The sequence below is a fragment of the Nicotiana tabacum genome, chromosome 10 (genome assembly GCF_000715075.1).
Source record: "Nicotiana tabacum cultivar K326 chromosome 10, ASM71507v2, whole genome shotgun sequence".
NCBI classification, from domain to species: Eukaryota; Viridiplantae; Streptophyta; class Magnoliopsida; order Solanales; family Solanaceae; genus Nicotiana; species Nicotiana tabacum.
The window spans coordinates 127,402,027-127,428,848 of NC_134089.1; the positions used below are offsets into that span (position 1 = coordinate 127,402,027).

Sequence of the window (26,822 nt, forward strand, 5' to 3'; positions counted from 1 at the left end):
GAGATTGATTCTTTAAAGAGTTTCCTGCATGAAACTTTCAAGATAAATGATTTAGGAAGGTTACACTACTTCTTAGAGATGGAAGTACTCTACAAAGAAGATGGAGTGTTAATATCTCAAAGAAAGTTCACTATGGATCTGCTGAAAGAGTTTGAATGTGCTCAATATTCCAGCCTAACATCACCTCTTGATCCTTCTATAAAGCTGAAGGCAGATGAAAGTCTATTGTTGATTGGCCCTTCCAACTACAGAAAACTGGGAGGTAAGTTGAATTTTTTGACAAATACAAGGCTTGATATAATCTACAGTATCCAACACCTTAGTCAATACATGCAGTTACCTAGAGAAAGTCATCTGAAAGCTCCATACCATGTTTTGAGATATCTAAAGGGTGATCCAAGCCTGTGGATATTTGTAACAACTCAAAATTTTAATAATATTTGCATTCTTGATTGGGCATTTTTATAACTTCCTAAACGTGAAATTGACAATATATGAAAATTTCTTACTTTAGGTTGTGTTAATATTGACAAAGAAGCTCCATGGTGTTGCTATGTGTAACACTTAATATTATTTTGATGAATTGTTATTAAATACATTATATAATTAAGTTTTTGGGCTGCCAACCTTTTGTATTTATCTAAAGATATTAGTAATTTGGAAAGCCACATTTTTTATACTTATCCAATGTTTAGATATAACTTTGAAAGACTTGCCTTTCCATATCCTTCTCTCTTGTTTCATTCTTCCAAGACAAAGAAATAAAACCACTTACCCTATCTCATTCTTAGCCTTTAAAAACTTCATGAAACCACCATAAATTTCTAGTAAATCAACCAGCAAAATTCGTTTTTTGGTGAAGATTAAGTTGCTCCTCTCTTTTGTGGTAAGTTTCTAAACTCGTTTTTACACTAGATAGCTATCAGTGTTTTCTACATATCGTTTTGTACAAAGCTTCGATTTAAGTAATCTAGGACTTTATAGAAAGGTATTTCATAGATCTATACCTCTTATGAAGGAACCAAAATTTAATTTTGCTGGTATTTACCCGAAAAGGGATCAGAAAGTACAGGGCAGGTGCTGCCCAGATTTTCAGTTTTGGAAATACTCCATGAACTACTGTTAGTAATTGTAGCATAACTTTCTGTACAAAATAGATATGGGGGTGATTCAAGATGTTCCGAAACACTACGACATATATCTACAACTTTTATGAAGACTATACAGTCTAGTGTATCCGTTTAGATCTTCAAAACCGAGCCACAACATGGAATAGTGATACTGTCCAGAATTTCTGCTTCAAATATTTTTGGGTAATTTTCACCAATATCATGTTTAGTTTGACATATTAAATCACTGAACTTATTTAGATATTTTATTATGTATTTAAGGTATATAAACCCTTGAAAAATCAAAGGGAAAGTGTTTGAGGAAGTTGACGAATTTGGTTTGTTTACGGCGTAGACGATTCGAACGTCCCCAAGTTGTGATTGAACTGTGTTGTGGTAAAACACAAAAGTTTGTGTACAGACTTTGTAATCTTTTTGCTTGCTGGAATATTTTGAAATAACCTAATATTTATTTTTTATTGTTTTCAATTTATATTGTTATATTCGTATTATATCAAGTATTGTCAGATATTTGCTAAATCGCTCATTTGTACGGATTGTTTGATCATTTTGCATTCTTGTTGGGACTATGTCCTTCTTGTGGCAGTGACTTTGTCACTCCTCTTGGTATGCCTCTTGATTTGGATCTTTTTCCATCTTGACTTTGGATTTGTAGTTTGTCTTAAATTATGGAACTTGTCCGTGTTAAGTACGAACTAGGAAGCCATTTTTAATATGGTTCTTGATTCTCTTGACTATTGAGTTTTGACCCTACTTGATTTGGGGCTTCGGTCCATCTTGATATTTGATTATGCTTAGTGTGATGGCATGACATACATATTGGGCGAAAAATGAATATTTGGTAAACTCTCTTGGATTGATAGTATATGCTTTCTAGACTCTTGAATATTCTTATTAATATTTGGAAACACTTTAAAGTTTAATATTTGATATGTTTGATATATTTGTTAACTTATTTTAAATTATGTTAAATTGAGCTAACTATGACAGAAAAGGGGAATTGGAGAATTTAAGGACTCCAAGCCCAAAGTTTATACGTCACTAAGCTTTATGCTTAGTGATAGTTATTTTCTATCGTAGGTAATGTACAGGATGAAATCTGAAGACGGCCATTATGAAGTAGTCTTTTGGGAGCACTTATGGAGATCACATTTGCATATGCACCTTGGTTTTGCATAGTTTTGGGACATGTACATAATATATATATTTATGTATGTTATTTGGAGGCTTGTTGGATTTTAAGACCAAAATCTTGTAATTTAAATTTGGTAACTTATTTCGCTGTTTTTGTGTGTGTTAATAACTCAAGTCTTGTAATATGCTAAATTTACACTTTGTCTTGTAAGTATGTATAATACAAACTTGCAGTGATGTTGAATGAAAGTATAAATTTGTTAGGAAGTTGCTTTAATCTGTTGATTGTTCAAGAAGGGTTATATCACTTATGTTGATATTTTGACATTGTATTTCATTTAAAATAAAATTATGAAGTGTATTTTCAAAACAAAAAAAATATTGCACTTTGAACCTTTTTGCATGGGCCTATTTCCGCTACTAAATTATTCTGAATATTTTTAACTAATATCTTTTTTAATATTTTATAAGTAGTTCATTAGATTTGTTTCCTAAGAATCACCCTCCCAAAGGGGTTGCTACAAGTTTTGGTATCAGAGCCTAGGTTTGTGATTCTAGGATTTTTTTGTTGTTGTGATCGGACCTAGTAATTGTTGTTATTTCCTTTCTTGAAAATACATCGGAGATTATAAATTTTTGCATACTTGTGTAATATAATTTGTTATATTACTTGTGCATATGCATCATGTACATGTCTCTAGTGCAGTGTGATCTTATCTTTTAAAGGAATTCTAATATGGCATCCTCTTCGAATAGAGCTAGTGAATCTGTTGACGAAAATCAAGCCCATTATAATGCTCCACCTCACCTTCAAAGAGGAGATGAGGAACCGTTGTCTGACCTAAATCATACTCGTGTTAGTGAAAATGAGGTGTGCAGTAATCCAAGATCAATCATAATACTCCATCTATAACTCCTCCATTTTAGCAGATGGCTGAGTTCCTTCGTCACTTGGCTTGGACAATGTCAGAACCTAGTGAAATTAATTTTGAGAAGATGAGGAAAATGGGTGGAGTTGAATTTGAAGGCACTACTGATCCCACAGTAGTTGAACAGTGGCTCGAGCATATGGAGAGGGTCTTTGAACAACTAGAGTGTACTAATGTTGCCAAATTTAAGTATGCTATATCTCTTTACAAAAATATGCCTATGATTGGTGGGTAAGTGTGCCAAATGCAAAAGCAAAACCTCCAGTGCTGACTTGGGATGACTTTGTGAAATCATTTCGTGCAAAATATGTCCCTCCTATCTATTGTGATGCTAAAAAGAAAGAGTTTTTGAATTTAAGACAAGGGAGTATGTCTATTGCAGAGTATCAACAAAACTTTCTCAGGCTTTCTCGCTATGCTGGAGGTATTATTGATGGTGAAAGAGACAAGTGTAGAAGATTTGAAGAAGGTTTGAATGGTTACATTCGAAAATCTATGGCGATCTTACAACTTGAGGATTTTTCCAAGCTAATTTCAGCTGCACTTACTTGGGAAAGAATTGACAAGGAAGAAGCTGGCATGAGAGAAAACAGGCTTAGGAAGGGTAATTCAGATTATGGCGGTCCATCCAAGAAGGGAAGGTTTGACTATTCCAAGACTGAAAGTACACATAAATCATCACATCATAAGCAGAATAAGTCGAATTTTTCTACTGCCAGTACTCCAAGTTATGGCCAAAGCAAAACTCATACACCTACTTGTGCACAGTGCGGGAAGAATCATTATGGAGCATTTAGACGAGATTCTAGTGCTTGTTTTAATTGTAGAAGTATGGATCATAAAGTGATGGATTGTCCTAATCCTAATCCTCTTTCTTATACATATATAGAAGGCTCAGTTCAAAAGCCTGTAACTACTCATTCTCAAGCTAATAGTGGTGCTAGACCTCGAAATATGCAAGCAGTGGGTTCGAGTGGAGCTAATCAGGCTAGTGGGTCGAGAGCTACTGCACGAGTTTATGCTATGAGATAGAAGAATGACCAGGATGGCCCAGACGTGGTTGTTGGTAAATTTCACTTATTTGGCATATCTGTTTTTACATTATTTGATCCTGGATCTTCGCACTCTTATGTTTGCTCATCACTTACATTTCCTGATAATGTTAAATCTGTTAGACTTGACTTTGATGTGCTGGTTATGAGTCCATTAGGTCATCAAGCTGTTGTTAATAGGATTTACCGAGATTGTCCATTCATGATTCAAATCTGGTCTTCCCTACCAACTTGCTTGAAATGCCCTTCCAAGACTATGATGTTATTGTTGGTATGAATTGGCTCCATAGGCACCATGCATTGGTTGATTGTAGGTTGAAGCAAGTGACTTTTAGAACTCCTGCATATTCACACGTAGTAGTTCAAGGAGAAAGATCATTGACATCTAATATTATTTCTGCGGTTTTGGCAAGGAAGATGATTTGTCAAGGTTGTGATGCATATCTTGCTCATATAGTCGATACACGATTAGTGAATCCAAGTTTTAAGGACATACCAACCGTGTGCGACTTTCCTGATGTATTTCCTGATGATCTTCCTGGGTTGCCTCCAGAAAGGGAGATTGAATTTCCTATAAATCTTCTCCTTGGAACTACTCCTATTTCTATCACTCCTTATAGAATGGCTCCAGCTGAATTAAAAGAGTTAAAGGCTCAATTGCAAGAACTTCTTGAGAAAGGTTTTATCTGTCCCAGTATTTTGCCTTGGGGAGCTCCTGTTTTATTTGTGAAAAAGAAAGATGGCACTCTTAGGCTTTGCGTTGATTACCGGCAGCTGAACAAGGCAACAATCAAGAACAAATACTCACTACCTAGAATCGATGACTTTTTTGACCAATTGAAGGGTGCCAACTTATTCTCAAAAATTGACTTGAGGTCTGGATATTACCAATTGCGCGTGACGGAGCAAGATGTCCCTAAAACTGTTTTTAGGACCAGGTATGGCCATTATGATTTTTTGGTAATGCCATTTGGTTTGACAAATGCTCCTACTGCATTTATGGATCTAATGAACCATATATTCAAGCCTTATCTTGATCAATTTGTGGTGGTGTTTATTGATGACATTTTAGACCATTCCAAGGATAGAAAAGATCATGATAAGCATATCAAATTCTGAAAGAGAGGCAACTCTACGCGAAGCTTTCCAAATGTGAATTTTGGCTGAGTGAAGTGACTTTTTTGGGGCATATTGTATCAGCTGAAGGTGTGAAGGTTGATCCTAGTAAGATTCAAGCTATCGTTGATTGGAAACTCCCTAAAACTCCAACTGAGATAAAAAGTTTCTTAGGTTTAGTAGGATACTACAGGAGGTTTGTGAAGGGCTTCTCTATTATAGTTTCTCCTTTGACCAAACTTTTGGGGAAAGATACTAAGTTTTTATGGGATGACAAGTGTCAAGAGAGCTTTGAAAAGCTCAAATCCTTGTTGACACAAGCTCCAATACTTTCTTTGCCAGCTGAAGAGAAAGATTATGTGGTATACAGTGATGCATCTCATCGTGGCTTGGGTTGTATTTTGATGCAAGAAGGGAAAGTAATTGAACTTGCTGCCATTGTTTTTGCCTTAAAAATTTAGAGGCATTACTTGTACGGAGAGAAGTGTCACATATTTACTGATCATAAGAGTTTGATGTACTTGGGTACACAAAAAGAGTTAAATTTGAGACAACATAGATAGCTTGAACTTATCAAAGATTATGATTGCACGATTGATTATCATCCTGGTAAAGCCAATGTGGTTGCAGATGCGTTGAGTCGCAATTCCCTTGCAAGTTTAACTCTAAGTCATTTGCCTTTGCTTCTTGAATTAAGAGCCATGAATGTTTGCCTTTCAATTAATTCTAATGGTTCTATCATTTCTAATTTGCAAGTCAAGCCAGTCTTTTGAGCAGGTCCAAGAGGCACAGAAGTTAGATGAGAAGTTTGTGAAACGGGTTGAAGAAGTCCAAAATGGAAGAGAATCAGATTTTTCATTAAAGAAAGATGGTACCTTATTTTATAAAGATAGGTTGTGTATTCCTAATGATGATGAATTGAGGAAGCAGATCTTAATTGAAGAACATAGTTCACCTTATGCAATGCATCCTGGAAGTACTAAAATGTATTGGACCATTAAGGAGCACTACTCGTGGAGTGCTATGAAGAAAGACATTGCAGAGTTTATTTCTAAATGTTTGGTATGTCAACAAATAAAAGCTGAACATCAAGTCCTAGATGGGTTACTGCAACCCTTGTCAATACCTAAATGGAAATGGGAAAGGATAATGATGGACTTTGTTTCTGAACTTCCACACACTCAAAGAAATCATGATGCAATTTGGGTCATTGTAGATAGACTAACTAAGAGTGCTAATTTCTTGGCAATCAAAATGGACTACTCACTGAAACGTTTGGCAGAATTATACACTAATGAGATTGTGAGGCTGCATGGAATCCCTGTTTCTATTGTGTCTGACAGAGATCCAAGGTTTGCATCCAGATTTTGGTCTAGCTTGCAAGAAACTTTGGGTTCCAGGTTGAATTTTAGTACCACTTTCCATCCACAAACAGATGGCTAGTCTAAGAGGGTAATACAAATCTTGGAGGATATGCTTTGAGCCTGCATTATTGAGTTTGAGGGTAGTTATGACAGATACTTAGCTCTGATACAATTTGCTTACAATAATAGCTACCAATCAAGTATAGGCATGCCTCCTTATGAAGCTTTATATGGGAGAAAATGTAGAACGCCTCTTTGTTGGAACGAGGTTGGTGAAAGAAAATTGGTGGGTCCTGAGATTGCGTAACAAATTGAAGATAAGGTGAAAATCATCAAGGATCGTTTGAAAATTTCTTCAGATAGACAAAAATCCTATGCTGATCTTAAAAGGCATGAAATTGAGCATCAGGCGGGCGATAAGGTATTTTTAAAAGTATCTCCATGGAAGAAGATTATGAGATTTGGCCAAAAAGGTAAACTTAGTCCTCGATTCATTGGACCTTATGAAATACTTGAGAGAATTGGTCCAGTTGCATATAAGCTAGCTTTGCCACCTAAATTAGGCAAGATCCACAATGTTTTTCATGTTTCTATGCTTCGAAAATGCCGCTCAGATCCATCTCATGTTCTTCCTATTGAGTCTATTAAGGTTAATCCTGATTTGACATATGAAGAAAAACCAATCTAAATCTTAGCACATGAGATAAAAGAGCTTAGAAATAAGAGAATCCCCTTAGTGAAGGTTCTTTTGAAAAATCATTCAGGCGAGGAAGCTACCTGGGAGCGAGAAGAGGATATGCGAGTTCAATATCCACATTTGTTTCGGGACTAGTACAAGGTAAATTTTGGGACGAAATATATTTAAGGGGGAGAGAGTTGTAACACCCCAAATTTTTACTAATATTTGCATTTTCGATTGAGCATTTTTATTACTTCCTAAACGTGAAATTAACAATATATGAAAATTTCTTACTTTAGGTTGTGTTAATATTGACAAAAAAGCTCTATGGTGTTGCTATGTGTAACACTTAATATTATTTTGATGAATTATTATTAAATACATTATATATGTAAGTTTTTGGACTGTCAACCTTTTGTATTTATCTAAAGATATTAGTAATTTGGGCAGCCACATTTTTTTATATTTATCCAAAGTTTAGATATAACTTTGGAAGACTTGTCTTTCTATATTCTTCTCTCTTGTTTCATTCTTGCAAGACAAAGAAATAAAACCACCTACCCTATCTCCTTCTTAGCCTTTGACACTTCATGAAACCACCATAAATTTCTAGTAAATCAACCAGCAAAATTCGTTTTTTGGTGAAGATTAAGTTGCTCCTCTCTTTTGTGGTAAGTTTCTAAACTCATTTTTAAACTAGATAGCTATCAGTGTTGTCTACATATCTTTTTGTAAAAAGCTCTGATTTAAGTGATCCAGGACATTCTGGAAAGGTATTTCATAGATATAAAACTCTTATGAAGGAACCAAAATCTAATTTTGTTGGTATTTACCCGAAAAGGGATCAGAAAATACAGGGCAGGTGCTGCCCAGATTTTCAGTTTTGGAAATACTCCATGTACTACTATTAGTATTTGTAGCATACCTTTCTGTATAAAATAGATATAGGGGTGATTCAAGATGTTCTGAAACACTATGACATATATATACAACTTTTATGAAGACTATACAGTCTAAATTATCCATTTAGATCTTCAAAACCGAGCCACAACACGAAACAGTGATACTGTCTAGAATTTTTGTTTCAAACATTTTTGGGTAATTTTCACCAATATCATGTTTAGTTTGACATGTTAAATCACTGAACTTATTTAGATATTTGATTATGTATTTAAGGTATATAAACCCTTGAAAAATCAAAGGAAAAGTGTTTGAGGAAGTGGACGGATTTGGTTTGTTTACGGCGTAGACGATTCGAACGTCCCCAAGTTGTGATTAAACTGTGTTGTGGTAAAACACCAAGGTTTGTGTATAAACTTTGTACTCTTTTTGCTTGCTGGAATATTTTGAAATAACCTAATATTTATTTTTCTTGTTTTCAATTTATATTTTTATATTTGTATTATATCAAGTATTGTCACATATTTGCTAAATCGCCCATTTGTACAGATTGTTTGATCATTTTGCATTCTTGTTGGGACTATGTCCTTCTTGTGGCAGTGACTTTGTCACTCCTCTTGTCATGCCTCTTGATTTGGATCTTTTTCCATCTTGACTTTGGATTTGTAGTTCGTCTTAAATTATGGAACTTGTCTGTGTTAAGTACGAACTAGGAAGCCATTTTTAATATGGCTCTTGATTCTCTTGACTATTGGGTTTTGACCCTACTTGATTTGGGGCTTCAGTCCATCTTGATATTTGATTATACTTAGTGTGCTAGCATGACGTACATATTGGGCGAAAAATGGATATTTGGTAAACTCTCTTGGATTGATAGTATATGCTTTCTCGACTCTTGAATATTGTTATTAATATTTGGAAACACTTTAAAGTTTGATATTTGATATGTTTGATATATTTGTTAACTTATTTTAAATTATGTTAAATTGAGCTAACTATGACAAAAAAGGGGAATTGGAGAATTTAATGACTCCAAGTCCAAAGTTTCCACTAAGCTTTATGCTTAGCGATAGTTATTTTCTATCGTAGGTAATGTACAGGATGAAATCTGAAGACGGCCATTATGAAGTAGTCGTTTGGGAGCACTTATGGAGATCACATTTGCATATGCACCTTGGTTTTGCATAGTTTTGGGACATGTACATGATATATATATATATGTGTGTGTGTGTGTGTGTCACATTTATGTATGTTATGTGGAGGCTTGTTGGATTTTAAAGACCAAAATCTTGTAACTTGAATTTAAAAATCTTGCAACTTAAATTTGGTAACTTGTTTTGCTGTTTTAGTGTGTATTAATAACTCAAGTCTTGTAATATGCTGAATTTACACTTTATCTTGTAAATATGTACAATACAAACTTGCAGTGATGTTGAATGAAAGTATAAATTTGTTAGGAAGTTGCTTTAATCTGTTGATTGTTCAAGAAGGGTTATATCACTTATGTTGATATTTTGACATTGTATTTCATTTTAAATAAAATTATGAAGTGTATTTTCAAAACAAAAAAAATATTGCACTTTGAACATTTTCGCATGGGCCTATTTCTGCTACTAAATTATTCTGAATATTTTAACTAATATCTTTTTTAATATTTTATAAGTAGTTCATTAGATTTGTTTCCTAAGTAGCACCCTCCCAAAGGTGTTGCTACAATATTCTTTTTCCAACAGAAAGGATTATGGAATAAGAGCCTTTTGTGACTCAGATTGGGCAGCATGCCCTGACACTAGAAAGTCAGTCAATGGCTACATTGTGTTACTTGGAAACAGTCCAATTAGTTGGAAATCATAGAAACAGTCCATCATATCCTTATCTTCAGCTGAAGTAGAGTGTAGAGCAGCTAGATAAGTTGTGGGTGAACTAGTTCGGTTAGTTACACTCCTTGAAGTGCTGACTGTACCATAAATCTTCCCATTCCAGTGTTTTGTGACCGTCAAGCAGCCTTGCAGATAGCCAGAAATCCAATGTTTCATGAACACACAAAACACATAGAAGTTGACTACTATTTTGTTAGAAACAAGATGCAAGAGGGGCTGATCTCTTTACACCATGTGTCTACCAACAAACATCTCACGGACATTTTCACTAAGTCCTTAATTGGAATCAAACATTCAGATCTACTCAACAAGTTGGCAGTGCATTCCTCCCTTCCAACTTGAGGGGGGAGGGGGGTATTGATATTAGTTATACATTTATCTCTTGTATATATTTTCTTCCTCTTTTCCAGTTGGTTAGTTTTGTTAATAGATATTAGATGTTAATAGATGTTAGTAGTTGTTAGTTAGTGGACAACTGTTGCCAGCTGTCGAGTGAGTGGGCAGGAAAAGTCACGTGTATATATAGGGTATTTAGACATTTTTGTAAGGTGGAATATTCAATTACATTTTCCCCAATTGTGCTTCTCGAAGATTCTCACTTATCTCTTCTCTTTTAGCTAAGATTACTGATTTTTCTCCATTGGAGCTCTTCTGAGCTTAATTTTATCTCTTTCTTTTACGATTTTGTCATACGCGCGCTTTTGGGGCTCAGGGTGCTCTAGCAAGAAGGACAAATTCGTGCAGGCCTAAGTCCAAAATGGACAATACGTAGCATGAGTTTGGATCGTGACACAAATTGTCAGTAAAATAACTGAGCTGCGTGCAAACTTGACACTTTGGTCGTGAATAAAAGGATCAAGATAGATATACTATTCATTGAGCAGCCTAACTTGGCAACTAGTTCGTGTCTAATGGAGTACAATAAAAAAGAAGAGGACATAATTCTTTCTTCAAATTGAGAAAGAAAGAGGATAGTGTAGACAATAAATTACGTCGAGAAAAATAAAATCAAGATCAAAAAAATATTGCAACAATCGTAGTATTTTATTTTGAATATTTGAGTGTTACAATCTCTATGAATCCTCTGATTCTTCCTTCCAATAGTAAATAAATTCAAGGGCCTTTAAACTTGATCTTGAATATGTATTTGTTGCCTCGAACGATGATCTTGTTCTTAAGCTTGAGCTTGATTGCTTGAACTTGACCTTGATTTGTTCTTCGTTCTTGAACTTGCACTTGAGTTCTTGAACTTGAACTTGAAGCTTGAAACTTGTGGAGGAATTTGCAGCGTTTGATCCACGAGCTCTTTCTTGCTTCTTGTTATAACTTCTGGTGTCTTTTCTGAGTTATGAAGACCACTATTTATAGTTGTGAGGAGGGAAGAGTTGTGATAAGAACAAACTCTTTCCAACCAATCAAATTGAAGTGTGACATGATTGTATTTGATTGGCCAGAACATGTCACTTGTACACGTGGCACGATTTCATTGGCCTTTTAGTGTGACTTGGCATGCCTTGTCATTTTGACACGTGGTATGATCCTATTGGCTCCTCTGTTTGACTTGGCGCACCACGTCATTTGACACGTGACACCAAACTGGGCCTCTAGGAAGATCTCATCTTGGGCTTTATGAAGTGGGCCCATCACTTTATCCCAATTAAATGGGCTAGCCCAATGGATTAAAATTTATTTATTTAATCCATATATATTGAACTTATATAATTGATTCAATTATATTAGCCCATAATATTTATTTGATCCAATATATCTTGAATTTAAAATATAATTCAAATTATTTTATGTATTTAAATCTAATAAAATTTAAATGTCTACAAATGCCCCCTACTTCAAGACTTGTGAGAATGTCAATATAATGACTAGGCTTGAAGTATTAACAAAGGCCATTAGCGCCTTTTTTCCTTGTAAATGATTTCATGGATTTACTTATCCATGCCTCCTTCAAACGTAACTTGAGGTAAGTCATTTTGTCCAATTAGGTAAAGAACTTATGAATGAACCATAATTCTTATTTAAGAAATAACATCTTAAATTTTGAACCAAAGTAATTTTATTATCATAATTCCTTTTGCTAATGGAATCTAATAACCACACGTGACCACTGTCCAATTTAGAATAGCTTTTTTAGATTTTGATAGCTGGAAAACCCACTGTCCAATTTCAATTCGAAATCAAATAACTTTAGCCCTTTAATTGACGTCTATTTGGATACGGAAGTCTGGCCACCAAATTCATGTTGGAAATTAATTTGCCGCCTTTAATCCGATCCCACATCGGCAATATGTTATAGCAAGCCATCTATGAAGATCTATATAAAGCCATATGCTCATAATTGTTGAGCATCAATTTGTAGCTTTTGCAAGCTAATTGAGTCTAATTTTGTGGACTCAAAAGCATTGACGCGAAGGTAATTTCTTCTTCTTCTTTTTTTGTGCTTTTCTTGTTTTGTCGCCCTTTTTTTTCTTTTTTTTGTAGGTCAAACGAGAAGGATTTGTTCTTGTTCAACAAGATGATTCATGAATGAAGGAAACAATCTTAGGGTGTGAGTGGATGAGTATTCATCCTTGCCCAAATATCGGAGGGATTACTTTCATGGCCCGATTACCGGAGAGATTACTCTTAATGTGGCCCGACTACCGGAGAGATTACTTTAAAAATGGCCCGACTACCGGAGAGATTACTCTCAATGTGGCCCGACTGCCGGAGAGATTACTCTCAAAATAGCCTGACTACCGGAGAGATTACTCTCAATGTGGCCCGACTACCAGAGAGATTACTCTCAAAATGGCCCGACTACCGGAGAGATTAATCTTAATGTTGCCCGACTACCGGAGAGATTACTCTCAATGTGGCCCGACTACCGGAGAGATTACTCTCAAAATGGCCCAACTACCGGAGAGATTACTCTCAAGGTGGCCCGACTATCGGCGAGACCAACTTAAGGTGCAAAAGGGCTCATATGTCCACCTTAAGATTGGAAAGTTATAGTTCCTTTTAAGGACAAACCCGCGAAGAGGCCAACTTAAGGTGCAAAGGGACTCATATGTACACCTTAAGATTGGGAAGTTATAGTTCCTTTTAACGACAAACCCACGAAGAGGTCAACTTAAGGTGCAAAGGGACTTATATGTCCACCTTAAGATTGGAAAGTTATAAAGCTTCAACTCGAAGACGACATCGACTTGAACACTTGGAAAACTTTGAAGATTTGGCGGACTTTGCAGACTTCAACTCGAAGATTCGGAGGGCTTAAACAATTCAAATTTAAGACCGACGAATTTGAACACTGAAACTTGAAGACCGACGAACTTGAAGACTTCAACTTTGAGACTTGGAGGGCCTAAATATTTCAACTTGAAGATCGGCGAATTTGAAGATCGGCGAATTTGAAGACTTCAACTTTGAGACTTGAAGGGCCTAAATATTTCAACTTGAAGATCAGCAAATTTGAAAACTTCAACTTGAAGACCGACGGACTTGAAGACTTCAACTTTGAGACTTGGAGGGCCTAAATATTTCAACTTGAAGATCAGCAGATTTGAAGACTTCAACTTGAAGACCAACGAGGTTGAAGATTTCAAATTAGGGACTTCATCTTGAATACACTTGAAGACTTCAACTTGGAGACTTCGAGGGCTTAAATATTTCAGCTTCTCTTTTGCTTTTCATTGTTCGACTTTTATCTTAGTCGCATAATTTTCAGCTTTACGTGCTTGTAACAAATGATTCATATCTTGTCGTGGGAGAGTCTAAATAATGAATTGTTTGATGACTTCAATATCTAAAATATATCCAATACTCAGAATAAAAAACCTTCAAAATCGCGCCGGATAATATTTTGAAACCAACTTTAGATTTCACCATGTTAAAAATTTCAGATTTGCGCAATCTCACCAAAAAATTCATATCTCGGTGTAGAAATATCAAAATTGCAAACAATTTGATTTCAAGAAAACTAGACTTCAAGATTTCAAACATATCCAAAATTCTCAATCAAACCACTTCAGAATCGTCCCAGATAATATTTTGAAATCAACTTTATATTGCACCACGCTATCAATTCCAGATTTGCGCAGTCTCACTAAACAATTCATATCTCGGTGTAGAAATATCAAAATTGCAAACCGTTTGATTTCTAGAAAACTAGACTTCAAGACCTAGAACATATCCAAAACTCTCAATCAAAAAACTATTGAATCATCCCAAGTAATATTTTGAAATCAACTTTACATTACACCATGCTATCAATTCCAGATTTGCGCAGTCTCACCAAAAAAAATCCATATCTTGGTGTAGGAACGTCGAAATTAGGAACCTTTTGATTTATTGAAAACTAGACTTCAAGATCTAGAATATATCCAAAATTCTCAATCAAACAACTTCGAAATCATCCCAGATAATATTTTGAAATCAACTTTACATTGCACCACGCCATTAATTCCAGATTTGCGCAGTCTCACAAAAATTCATATCTTGGTATGGAAGCCTCGAGATCGGAAGATGTCTTACTTTCCATCAATTGAAATTTAAGATCTATATTCTCACAAATATCTTGAGTTCAAGTCTCAATGAATTTGAAACGTTGTGCCAAGCAATCCTTTCCTTATACTTGTGTTTCCTTTTGATGTCTCTCTTCTCTTCCCCTTTTTTTTTAAGGCAGAGGGGAGACTTGGAGACCAACAAACTTGAAGGTTTGGCGAACCTGAAGACATAGAGAATCCCTGGACTTCAATGCAAATACTTGACATCCTCCTAAAATCGGCCCATCGAAGATATCAATTTACCATGGAGGGTTGCCCCCTTTAAATCAAATGAGGTCAAAGTTCAGTAGGAGGATGGCATTTCAGCTTGATCTTACATTCCTTCATACTTCATTCGAACAACAATTGGGGCAATATGTATCTTTTTAACTTATGCCACTGAACTTAGAATGAAACTCTAAGCTGCCTACGTACCTCGGTGAAGAGGATTAAGTCATATCGTAGTTTAGACTGGGTAGATTTTTTTTCTTTTTTTTTTAAATCCTAACTTTTGTCTAGGCCGCCTCTTTCGAGATTTTCAACCTAACGGACTTTTTTTTTTGGGCTGTACACAGTTTATACTCTTGCGAGCCAGGAGTGTAGCAACATATAGTTTAGGCTCGTGCGTCAAGGAGTGTTGCAACTTCAAGGATAATACTTCTTCAAAAAATTGTCATTGATAGGGTTGATCCTCATACCATCTGCATCAACCAGCTTGTAGGCCCCACTTGAGTAAGGTTCTTGTACGACATATGGCCCATCCCATTTTGAAGTGAACTTCCCTACAGGTTTATGGGAAGTAATTATGGGTCTTCGTACGACAATGACTTGATCTCCTACTTGAAAGGATCTCGGGCGAACTCTATTTATTGAAGGCGCGAGATGGTCGAGCTTGATAACATTCAAGACTCTGTTGAGCTTCCAATCTCTTTTCATCAAGATCTTCCAACTCTGCTAACCGAATTTTCTTCATCAGTGATCCCTTCTTGAATAGCTAGTCGTAACGAAGGTATTTGACGCTCAAGTGGCAAGACGGCTTCGACTCCATAAACGAGTAAATAAGGAGTCGCCTATGTTGGTGTGCGGTGAGTCGTCCTATATGCCCATAGAGCTTCTTCCATATGGTCATTTCATTCTCATTTGGATTTGGAGACGACTTTCTTTAACAAGTTGCATAGAGTCTTGTCGAATGCCTCAGCTAGACCATTGGCGGCAGCATTGTACATCGAAGAGTTATGTTGCTTGAAGCCAAAGAGATCACAAATCTTGCTCGTCAACCTATTATCGAATGGCTTTTCATTATCCGTTATTATGTAACGAGGAATGACAAAGCGATAAATAAGGTTTACTCGGATGAAACTTGCAACATTTTCCTTCTTTACTTCCTTAAGAGCAACAGCTTCAACCCATTTTGAGAAGTAGTCAGTTGCAGCTAAGATGTATAGGTGCCCACTAGAGGAGTTTGGCAGTGGTCCAACAACATCCAATCCCTAAGCGTCAAATGGCCAGGATGCAACAGTCGGGTGCAACACTTCAGGAGGTTGATGAATAAAATTCGCATGGAATTGACAAGCCTTGCATCTTCGGGCGTAGTCCAAACAATCTTTTACCATCGTTGGCCAATAATATCCTATCCTTTTTATATGGAAGTGGAGCTTTGGTCCAGAGTGGTGTGACCCACATACCTCAGAATGTGCCTCTTGCAAATCTTGGAGCGCTTCTTCTTCTCCTAGGCATCACAAGAGTACTCCCTCGAATGACCTTCTATATAGAGTATCCTTGTAGTAAAGGAAGCGAGGTGCGCGGCGACGGATTTCAGTCCTTCTCCTCGAATTTTCTGGAAGTATCCCATAGCATAAGTAGTCGATAATGGGTTGTCACCATTCTTCTTTCTCAACTTCAGAAACAGCGACAAGATGCTTGAGTTCGTTTTCTTCACCTTCAGCCTCATTTAGCGACGGTACTACCCATTTTTGGCAGATGGTAACTTGCGCTTGGTCAGGCAGGGCTAATGATGAAGCTAGAGCAGCTAAATCATCAACCTTCTTATTTTCTTTGCTTGGCACATGCTGAATAGTCACATCCCCGAGCCACCCCATCAACTTTTTAGCGTAATCATGATATGGGCGTAGTTCAGGCTTTTTGACCTCGTAACTACCCAAAATAGATTGACCACTAACTAGGAGTCACCAAAGACTTGCAATTGCAATTGCTTCATATCAACAGTCATTTCAAGCCCAAGTATTAATGCTTGATACTCGACAACATTGTTGGAACAGATTTGTGTCAAGGTGAAGGAGTAGGGTAAGACTTCACCTTGGGAAGTGACAAATACTACGCCAGCCCCGGCTCCCATTGGATCATCACACGACTTTCTGAGAGTTCGTTCATGGGAATACCAAGTTCTTTCATAGTATGTATTGGCAAAATGTTCACTGAGGATCCTCCATCAACCAAAATTCGATTTACCCTTTCGTCGCGCATATATCCAACCAGGTACAATGGGGCGGTTATGAGGAGTGTCACCTAGCAAAAGATTGTCATTTGTGAATGTGACCTTTTCCTCACAAGCATTAACTTTTTGAGGAGTGGACTCGATGGGTTTTCCGAAGATGGCGCCAAGGTAGGTCATCACTCTTTTCTTCCCCTTTGTCAGCATGGCAACAAGAGGCATCAATACCCTCATAGGAAATCTTCGTGTGGAACCAACTTGGTAAGAACTCCTCCAAGGTCACTGGATGTCGTGGCTTTTGAGGGTGGTGCATCTCCACTTTTGTTTCTTCAAATGCCTAACTGGATTCTTTTTCATTGGTCTTTTTACCATCATCTTCCTTGTTGGTTGTTCTATTGATTCTTTTCGTGGGCTCCTTTTGTAGCGCCTATGACGAGTCACCAATGTCTAACCTTCATCATCATCAGGTTGGTCGTCTTCAACTTTGTTGTTCTCCAGTAATTCTTCATTTTTGATTCCTGTTAAACTGCATAACTCCTCTAGATTGAATGAGCCAAAGGTGATAGAGACTTGATTAGCGCTTGCTTTCTCATCTTCAAGCACAATCTTCTTTTCGGGAGCCAAATCCATGACTTTATCCTTGAAAACAAAGCACTTCTCCAGAGGGTGGCTTACAAGTCGGTGATATTTGTAGTAGTTTGGGTCATTTGTTTTCCCAACTTTATTTGGTCGCTTCATCTCTAGAAGCTCAATGAGATTTAACTCAAGGAGTTCTTCAAAGATAGCTGGCACATCGGAATCTAGAAATGGATATCCTTCTCTTGCATTTCTTTTAGAGTCAACTTTCCACTTGGCTTATTGTGAAAAGAAGTGGATTTCATACTCTGCTTCTTGCTCACCTTCGTCGTGAACTTCATAGGTAACGTGTTGACATTCATAACTCCTTTGCTTTCAGACTTGGGTACGAACTTGCCCCACTTCCTGACTTCTTGCTTGTCATTCCCTTTGCGAGGTTCATAGATGGGCAGCCTTTCATTTCCAGCGGAGGCCATGCTCAATTCCATGTCATGGGCACGAGTTGCAAGTTCTTCAAATATTCCATGCTTGATACCTTGCAAGATGTAGCGCAATTTCCAATGCATGCCTTTGATGCACATATCTATGCCTGAAGCCTCACTAAGCCTGTCTTTGCAGTTGAGGCTTGCATTCCTCCAATGATTGATAAAGTCGATAACTGGTTCCCCCTTTCGTTGACGAGTATTTGTAAGCTCTATCATACTCATCGTGCGTCTTGTGCTATAAAAACGATTGAGGAATTCTTGCTCTAGTTGATCCCAGTTGTCGATAGATCCAGCCTCGAGGTCCGTGTACCAGTCAAAAGCATTTCCTTTTAGCGAGCGGACAAACTGCTTGATGAGGTAATCTCCATAAGTCTCAGCATTGTTGCACGTCTCCGCGAAGTGCGCAACATGTTGCTTTGGGTTACCTTTACCATCAAACTGTTGAAACTTCGGAGGTTGATAGCCAGCAGGCATTTTCAACATATCGACCCTTGCGGTGTACGGCTTTGCATATGTAAAGGATTTGGCAGCAACTTCATATTTGTTCTTAATGGTTCCTTCGATGAACTCCTTCAGTTGATCGATTTGAATAATCTCTTCAGATGAGACAGGGATAACCTTAGTGGATGCTGCTTGTCTTGGGGGAGAGTCACTCTCTAGAACTTCTGGGAGCTTGCCGGGTGCATGGGTAGATTCTTCTTCCATCAAGATTCCCACCCTGTCTGTTAGCTTGTCAATTCTAGCCTCTTGATTTTGCATGCATTTGGTCAAGCCAACAATTGCTTTCGTCAAGTTTGCCAACTGCTCCTCCATAGATGAAGTGTTTGTCACCATGGCTTGCATGATTGTCGTGGATGACGGAGAGTAGCATAGATTTTCACACAGATTGATCCTTTATTGGCTCACGCTATGTGGTGTAAGTGGGGAGGATCCATCGCTTGAAGCATCATCATCTTCCTTCATGGCATAGTGCTTGGAGCCGGAGAGGTCAAGCAGAGCAAGAGTTTTCTTGATCTTTTCAGCAACATCGCTTCCTCCTTCAGATGCGTTTGTGGAAGATCTTGCTCCTTTTGAGGATGAAGATCCGAAAATAGGGGTTGATGCGGACGGCTCTTGGGGTGCTTGTTGTCCTAAAGAGCTTGCTTTGCTCCTCATAACTGGTCCAAAGCTTCCAAAGGTAACATCGAGGATGCTTTCCACATCAGCGTAGAACCTGGAGTTAGCAGCCTTGGTGAAAGTTGAACCGGAGTTGATTTTCTTTGAAGCCATTTCAATGTTCTTGAACTTTAGTGATTGAAAGGTTGAGATGAGAGATAGAGATTGTCCCACTGGGCGTGCCAGAATTTGTAGACAATAAATTGCGTCGAGAAAAATAAAATCAATATCAAAAAAATATTGCAACAATCGTAGTATTTTATTCCGAATATTTGAGTGTTAAAATCTCTATAAATCCTCTGATTCTTCCTTCCAATAGTAAATAAATTCAAGGGTCTTTGAGCTTGATCTTGAATATGTATTTGTTGCCTCGAACGATGATCTTGTTCTTGAGCTTGATTGCTTGAACTTGACCTTGATTTGTTCTTCGTTCTTGAACTTGCACTTGATTTCCTGAACTTGAACTTGAAGCTTGAAACTTGTGGAGGAATTTGCAGCGTTTGATCCACGAGCTCTTTCTTGCTGCTTGTTATAACTTCTGGTATCTTTTCTGAGTTATGAAGACCCCTATTTATAGTTGTGATAAGACAAACTCTTTCCAACCAATCAAATTGAAGTGTGACATGACTGTATTTGATTGGCCAGAACATGTCACTTGCACACGTGGCACGATTTCATTGGCCTTTTAGTGTGACTTGGCATGCCTTGTCATTTTGACATGTGGCATGATCCTATTGGCTCTTCCGTTTGACTTGACGCGCCACGTCATTTGACACGTGGCACCAAATTGAGCCTCTAGGAAGATGTCATCTTGGGCTTTATGAAATGAGCTCATCACTTTAGCCCAATTAAAAGGGCTAGTCCAATGGATTAAGACTTATTTATTTAATTCATATATATTGGACTTATATAATTAATTCAATTATATTAGCCCATAATATTTATTTGATCCAATATATCTTGAATTTAAAATATAATTCAAATTATTTTATGAATTTAAATCCAATAAAATTTAAATGTCTACAGATAGACTGGATGCTCTTGAATAGTTAATTTGATATTCAGAGAAGTACTGCCGAAATGATATTAGACATTTTTGAAGATTTATTGAACGAAGGTTTGATTGTGAATTGGGTTTTAGGAAATGATACTCTCTGATTATAATAGTATACGAAGATATTGATATTTTTTAAGTTAATATCAATTTCCCGTCATTTTCAATACCTTAAATATTCTTCCTTTTTCCCAAGAGCCGCCTCTGTTTGACTTGAGCTTTATTGTCAAATTGAGTAAAGGTGTCACGACTTATGTCCTTTGTTCTCTGGACCTATCCCAAAGTGTTGTCTTATTTGACCAAGTTTTTTTTTTTTTTTTTTTGCCAAAAGTACCTTTTTAGGTTAAAAGTGCTTTTGGTAAAAAATTAACGCATTTGATTAAACTTTCAGAAGTAAAAAAGTACTTTTGAGGAGAAACAGAAATAGTTTTTGAGAAGTAGGAAAAAGTAGTTTCGCTCCAAAAGCATTTTTCTGATAAACACTTTTGAGGAAAATATACTTATAAGCATTTTTCAAAAGCTTGACCAAATATTAATTACTGCTCAAAAGTGCTTTTCAAATTAATTAGTCAAACACAAACTATTTCTCACTAAAAACACTTTTATAAAAATTACTTTTGAGAAAAGTACTTCTCAAAATAAGTTGATTTTAGAAGCTTGGCGAAATAGGCTATTAATCGTGGGACGTATGTTTTGTTTTTCGTATACGACGACTTCATTACATTAGAAAAAAATAATTAAATGAAGCTCTTCATTGTCTCTTATGAATCCCTTAATACATAAATTTTATATGTTATTTTAAATTAAAATAATTCTTTTCTTACACCTAAAGTCTATTGGTATCTTGCTTTGGTGACTACATTCATGTTTGAGCCATGCATCAGAAGGCAAAAAAAGTTTAATTCTTACTTTTTCATACATATAATATAATCAATTAACCCCTCGGTCGAGTTTACAGCTAGTTTTTTCATTCAACGGAAGCTGTAGCTTTTATCAGATGCTACAACTTTAAATTAAAATTTAATAGGTTTCAGCTTTTAAATTTTTTATCATTACATTCATTATATTATTAAAATTATGAATTAAAATCTAATATTTGTTAAAATCTTAGTGAATTTTTACGTACAAATTCATACTTTATATTATAAATTCAGTTCAACCCAAACCAAAGGTAACATTTGCCCCTGACTTTCGTAGTTAGTGTATGGAAGAGTTGCATTGCACTCTACGACTTGCTTTTCACGTGTGAACCGTTACAGAAGTTAATGTTGTGTTCCACGTCCACTCAATCATGAAAAGAAAATTACCTTATGACATGTTTTAAAATTCACCAACCAAACTAGTACTCCCATTTATATATTAAATGAGCTATTTTCCTTTTTTTCTGTTCCAAAACAAATGACATATTTTTAAATTTGGAAATAATTCAATTTTAAACTCTTTCATTTTACCCATTTACCCTTAATGAGAAGCTTTTATAGCCATACAAATATTATGGTCCCACAAACTTTTTACCCCTTAAGCTTTTAAGATCACAAATTTCAAAAGTTTCTTCTTTTTTCTTAAAATTCGTGACGAGTCAAACTACTTCATATAATATCAAACGGAGGGAGTAATTGGATTTAGAACAACCTGTGAGCACGTGATTTTTGCCTCGCGAAAACTACTCCAAAATAAATCAAAAAATAAAATTAATTTCTTTTAGTGTGCAATTTTAGAAAATTATTTTGCGTTTATTAATTGTTTGTGTTTTATCCGTAAATGTTTGCTTTGTTATAATTAAACAAAAAATTAAAATAAAAATACATGTTTCATGCATATCTATGATTTAATTATGCATTTAATAATTGATTCAAAAAATAAAATCACAAAAATATGTGTCTGTTCTAGTTTTAATATTTCACTATGTGATTAATGTTTTGTCTATGTGTTAAATAATTGTTATAAAGTAATTAATATTTTTTGTGAGGATAAAATTATTTTATAATTAAAATTAGGAATTTGAATTAGAAAATGGAATAAAATATATATATATATATATATATATATATATATATATATATATATATATATATATATATATATATATATATATATAATCGGACCTGGATTAAAATCCAGGCCCAAATCAAGTTACCCCCCACAGCCCAATCCAAACAGCCCAGGTACCGGTCCAATTCAAACGAGTCAAAACGACAGCGTTTGGTCGTAGTTTATCAAAGACCGTTGGATCAAATCCAACCAACGGTTGAGATCTCATCACCTTAAACCATAGCCCTTACCCGACCCAATGCCCCGATTCAACCCGACCCAGCAGTAAACCAAACGACATCGTTTGGCTAAATGAACTAATCCTGGCCATCTATTCTCTTTGATCCAACGGTCAAGATTAATCCACCTTCCCCCTATATAAACTCCAAATCCTTACCCCGGCCCCCCTAGCCAAACACCCCCCCTCCTTCCCTGTTCATCATCGTCCTCAAACTCACCTCTAACCCTAGCCACCCTAGCATCCCATCGCCTGAAACTCGGCGGCATCAACGCCGCCGGTCACCACCTTAACACCCCAGAACCCCCTGAACACTCTCTATCCGAATATGTTATCCGCTTGGCTCGAATCTCCCTGAAGGTTCTCGAATCTTCATTTGAAGATTCGAGCCAAGCGCAGATCTAAACTAAACAGCCCCTAGTTAACACCATAGTACCCCCTAGCATGCCTCGTTATGGATCCGGTGTTTGTTTGGCTCGAATCACTTCAGAGCTTCTCGAATCTTCATTTGAAGATTCGAGCCAAACAGGAACTCACCCAGTTTCGTTCCAAAGTGACACCAAATGACCCCTAGGCTTCCCTCACCCTTGTGTCGTATTTGGTTCCCCTCGAATCTGACCAGAAATGGTTGAGTCCCAAATCGAACCTTCAAGAACCCTAGAAACACCAATTTTTGGATTCTGCCCAAATTAAATAGAAGATTGAGGTTTAATCGACCTTAGTCAAAGTATTTTCAGTTGAAAATACTTCGACTAAGGTCTGTTTGATTTCAAACAAAATCCGAATCCAAGTGGAGTTCTAGTCTGAATAAATTTGAAGGTTCAGAGGTATTTTTCTATTTCTTTTGTGTATTCTACATGTATTTTTGTTTGTTTTAATAACCTGTTAATTTTTCATATTTTTGTTTGATTAATTCTGTCATTTTTGTCTCATACCCGTATGTCTGATCAAATAAATGAATTGTTTCTATTGGTTATGTTTGTTTACAATGTGTGTAATCGACTCGATTAAGTTCGTCGATTAGTTGTATTATAAATCCTGCTTCTGAAAATGTTGACTGAAACAACCTGTTTTGGATGGATTATTTTGCTATAATCAGTTAATTAGTTATTGTTAATCAGTTGGTTCTTGTTTAATAAATCAGTAAATTCAAATGAATGCTGTGTATATGTTGATTTCTGAGCATTAAGTTTCAGGGCATTGTCAGTATATTGACAATGCTCCTGTTTGTTTGATCTTGGTTCAATGTTGAAGTTCAGTTTGAATTGTTATAATAATTTCAGTGTAATGTTGTTATGATGTTAGTTCTGAATTCAAGTTTACAAAGGTTGGGTAAATACAATTGTATTAGGAGGTTAATCATTAGGAATTGGTTGTTAGCTGCTAGACAAGTTTAAATTCAGATAACTTGTTAAAATCTGGGACAGTAATTACAGTAGGAAATCTGGGACATTTCCGGGAATGAAACAGTTAAAACAATGAGGATAATATGTTAATAGTAGTGTGCTGAAAGTGGAAGTTAATGGCTATTATTTAAAGTGATAATGGGAAACAAATGGTAATGGGGCTGCTTAAAATCAGGATAAGATCATTTAAATTATTCAAAAGCAGTTTTTAATGGAACTTTTTGATTTTAAAAGAAGAAGGGGGTCCAAGAAGCACTAAAAGGAAATAGGACAGACCTGTATAAGTACAAGGACTGGAAATTTGAAAAGAGATCAGATTTTAAAAGGGAATTTGGAGAGAAAAAATCTGATTTGAAAGGCAGTTTTTCAGAGAGTTTTTTTTTAAGAGAGGCTGATTTTTAAAGCATTAGATATATACACAGAAATACATACACATAGAGGAAAATCTGGATAGAAGAAGAGAAGAAGACAGAAACAGAAAAATCAGAAATAGGAATCCGAAAGAGGAAGAAACTGAAATCTAAAAAAAAATGTTATTCTTCTAGAATCTGTCTATTGTTTGTTTTGTGGATATTGTTTAGTTTGAATCTGAAATCTTTCTCTCAAGTTTCTGTCACTGTTCATCTGGGTTAACGGGTCTTGTTCAAACTTGCTGTATACTGCTATTCTGCTGAATTTGTTACCACTGCTACTGCTGAAATCTTAACTCCTTCTTCCTTCATTGCCAGGTACATATCTTCTAAAACCTATGTTGTGAAGGGTTTCAACATGACAATAAATAAAGTTTGAATTGTAATACTAGCTTCTATTCATTTGAGCTCTTTAGTTAAAAATTCAGCTTTGTTTCATGATTAAATAAGTAGTATATGTTGACGGGATGACTGTAAGTTAAATGTCATTTCTTGAAGTTGGTATAAATGTTGTAATAAGGTTGATTTCTAAATTTTCATTAACGGAAGATATAATTAAGTTGTCAAGGTAGTGAATATGGCATGAATGTTGGCCAATATTTAAATTTTTTTTTTCTTTTGGTGTTGTTAGCTAAGTAAAGAGTAATGTAGAAATATCAAGAAAACTACACTAGTAACATCTATTGTTGAATAAGGTAAAAAAATGGTGTTGGTGTTGTTTTCATGTATAAGATAACAGATGTATGTATAACCACTAGTGAAAGTGATTTGATATAACTCGTTACGATGTTAGAATGTTATGAATGTTTCCGACACACAATTAGGTTGCATGTAAGACAATTTTATTGAATCAGGTTTGTATATTAATTCCTTTCTTATCAACTGGATGCCTATCTACCATCGTAAGTAGAATTAATTAAAATAATTTCGTCTATTAGATTAAAAATAAGTATATGAGAATGAGATGAGATGTATAAGCACGAATTGCAACATTTTATATCAATGGTAAGTAGAAATAGAATTTGTATTAAATCAAAAATAATGAAAATTCTTCAAAAATATCTCTTCCCTTTATAAATCATTTTTTTAGTTTCATATGCAATTCATTTTTGGGTATATATATATATATATATATATATAAATCATTTTTTTTAGTTTCATATGCAATTCATTTTTGGGTATATATATATATTGTATTTACGAGAAAAACGATATTCTTAATCATACTTTGTTTATTTTACTCCTAAAATTTGAATGGCTCGGAAGAATATAATTCATATGTGGAAATATAATCAGCTGTAAACATTTAATAGATTGTGAATTCTTTTCAAAGAATTTAAGGGCCTCTAAAATGGGAGTTTCTCATGATTTTAACATAAAAATGTATGAATATAATAAACAATTTGTGGGAAATCCATAATACCATTACAAATATTTGGCGCGATTAGGGATGCGTTCGCGTACCCTGATTATATTTTTTAAAAGCAAATTTGGATTATACGTACGCGCAATTTCGAGCGAATATTTAAGAAAAGGATTTTTCCAAGGATGTTAAAATAATTTCATATAACCCGAGATGTGCAGTTCATTGTCTAAATACAAGGGTGATGATGTTCCTGATTTTAATTTAAATTTTGAACATATGATTTTTTAATAAAAACTATAACATGGACAATTTTATTGTGTACACGTATACGTGGCACGATCCTCTGTAATTATAAAAGGTATATAATACGAATATATGTACGCGTAATTCGTCATATAATTATAAACAATAAACAGAAGCGGTGACAAAATCCTGCAATATAAATGTAAAAATCAAGATAAGTCAAGAATAAAAACAGTTAAGCAACCGTGCTAGAACCACGGAATTCGGAAATGCCTAACACCTTCTTCCGGATTAACAGAATTCCTTACTCAGGATTTCTGGTTCGCAGAATAATAAACAGAGTCATATTCTCCTCGATTCAGGGATTAAAAATTGGTGACTTGGAACGCCTTAAAATTCCCAGGTGGCGACTCTGAAACAAAAATAAATAAATCCCGTTTCGACTGTCCTTAAATTGGAGAAAACTCCCCACGCGCCCCGCGGGCGCGGTAAAAAGGATGTGTGACAGCTCTGGCGACTCTGCTGGGGACTAAGGGCTACAGTGTAAACTGTAACCCAGAACCATTGGTTCAGGGTTTAAAGAATTCGAGCTTAAAATATCTGTGTTAATTGGCTTTATTTACTATATGATTTTCACCTGTTTATATGCTAATATGCTAAATGTTGCTTTTTACTGCTTTAATA

At 35.8% G+C, this 26,822-nt stretch overlaps 2 long non-coding RNA genes across 2 annotated transcripts; both read left to right on the forward strand.

Annotated features, from left to right (window-relative positions):
• The first annotated feature begins 691 nt into the window (after positions 1 to 691).
• LOC107777529 (uncharacterized) lies at positions 692 to 2,541 on the forward strand. Its single transcript, XR_001646198.2, has 2 exons — positions 692 to 886; positions 2,211 to 2,541. It is a non-coding gene; the product is annotated as an uncharacterized LOC107777529 (long non-coding RNA).
• Positions 2,542 to 7,940: 5,399 nt separating this feature from the next.
• LOC107777530 (uncharacterized) lies at positions 7,941 to 9,511 on the forward strand. The gene is made up of 3 exons (XR_001646199.2): positions 7,941 to 8,075; positions 8,581 to 8,707; positions 9,394 to 9,511. It is a non-coding gene; the product is annotated as an uncharacterized LOC107777530 (long non-coding RNA).
• The last annotated feature ends 17,311 nt before the right edge of the window (positions 9,512 to 26,822 follow it).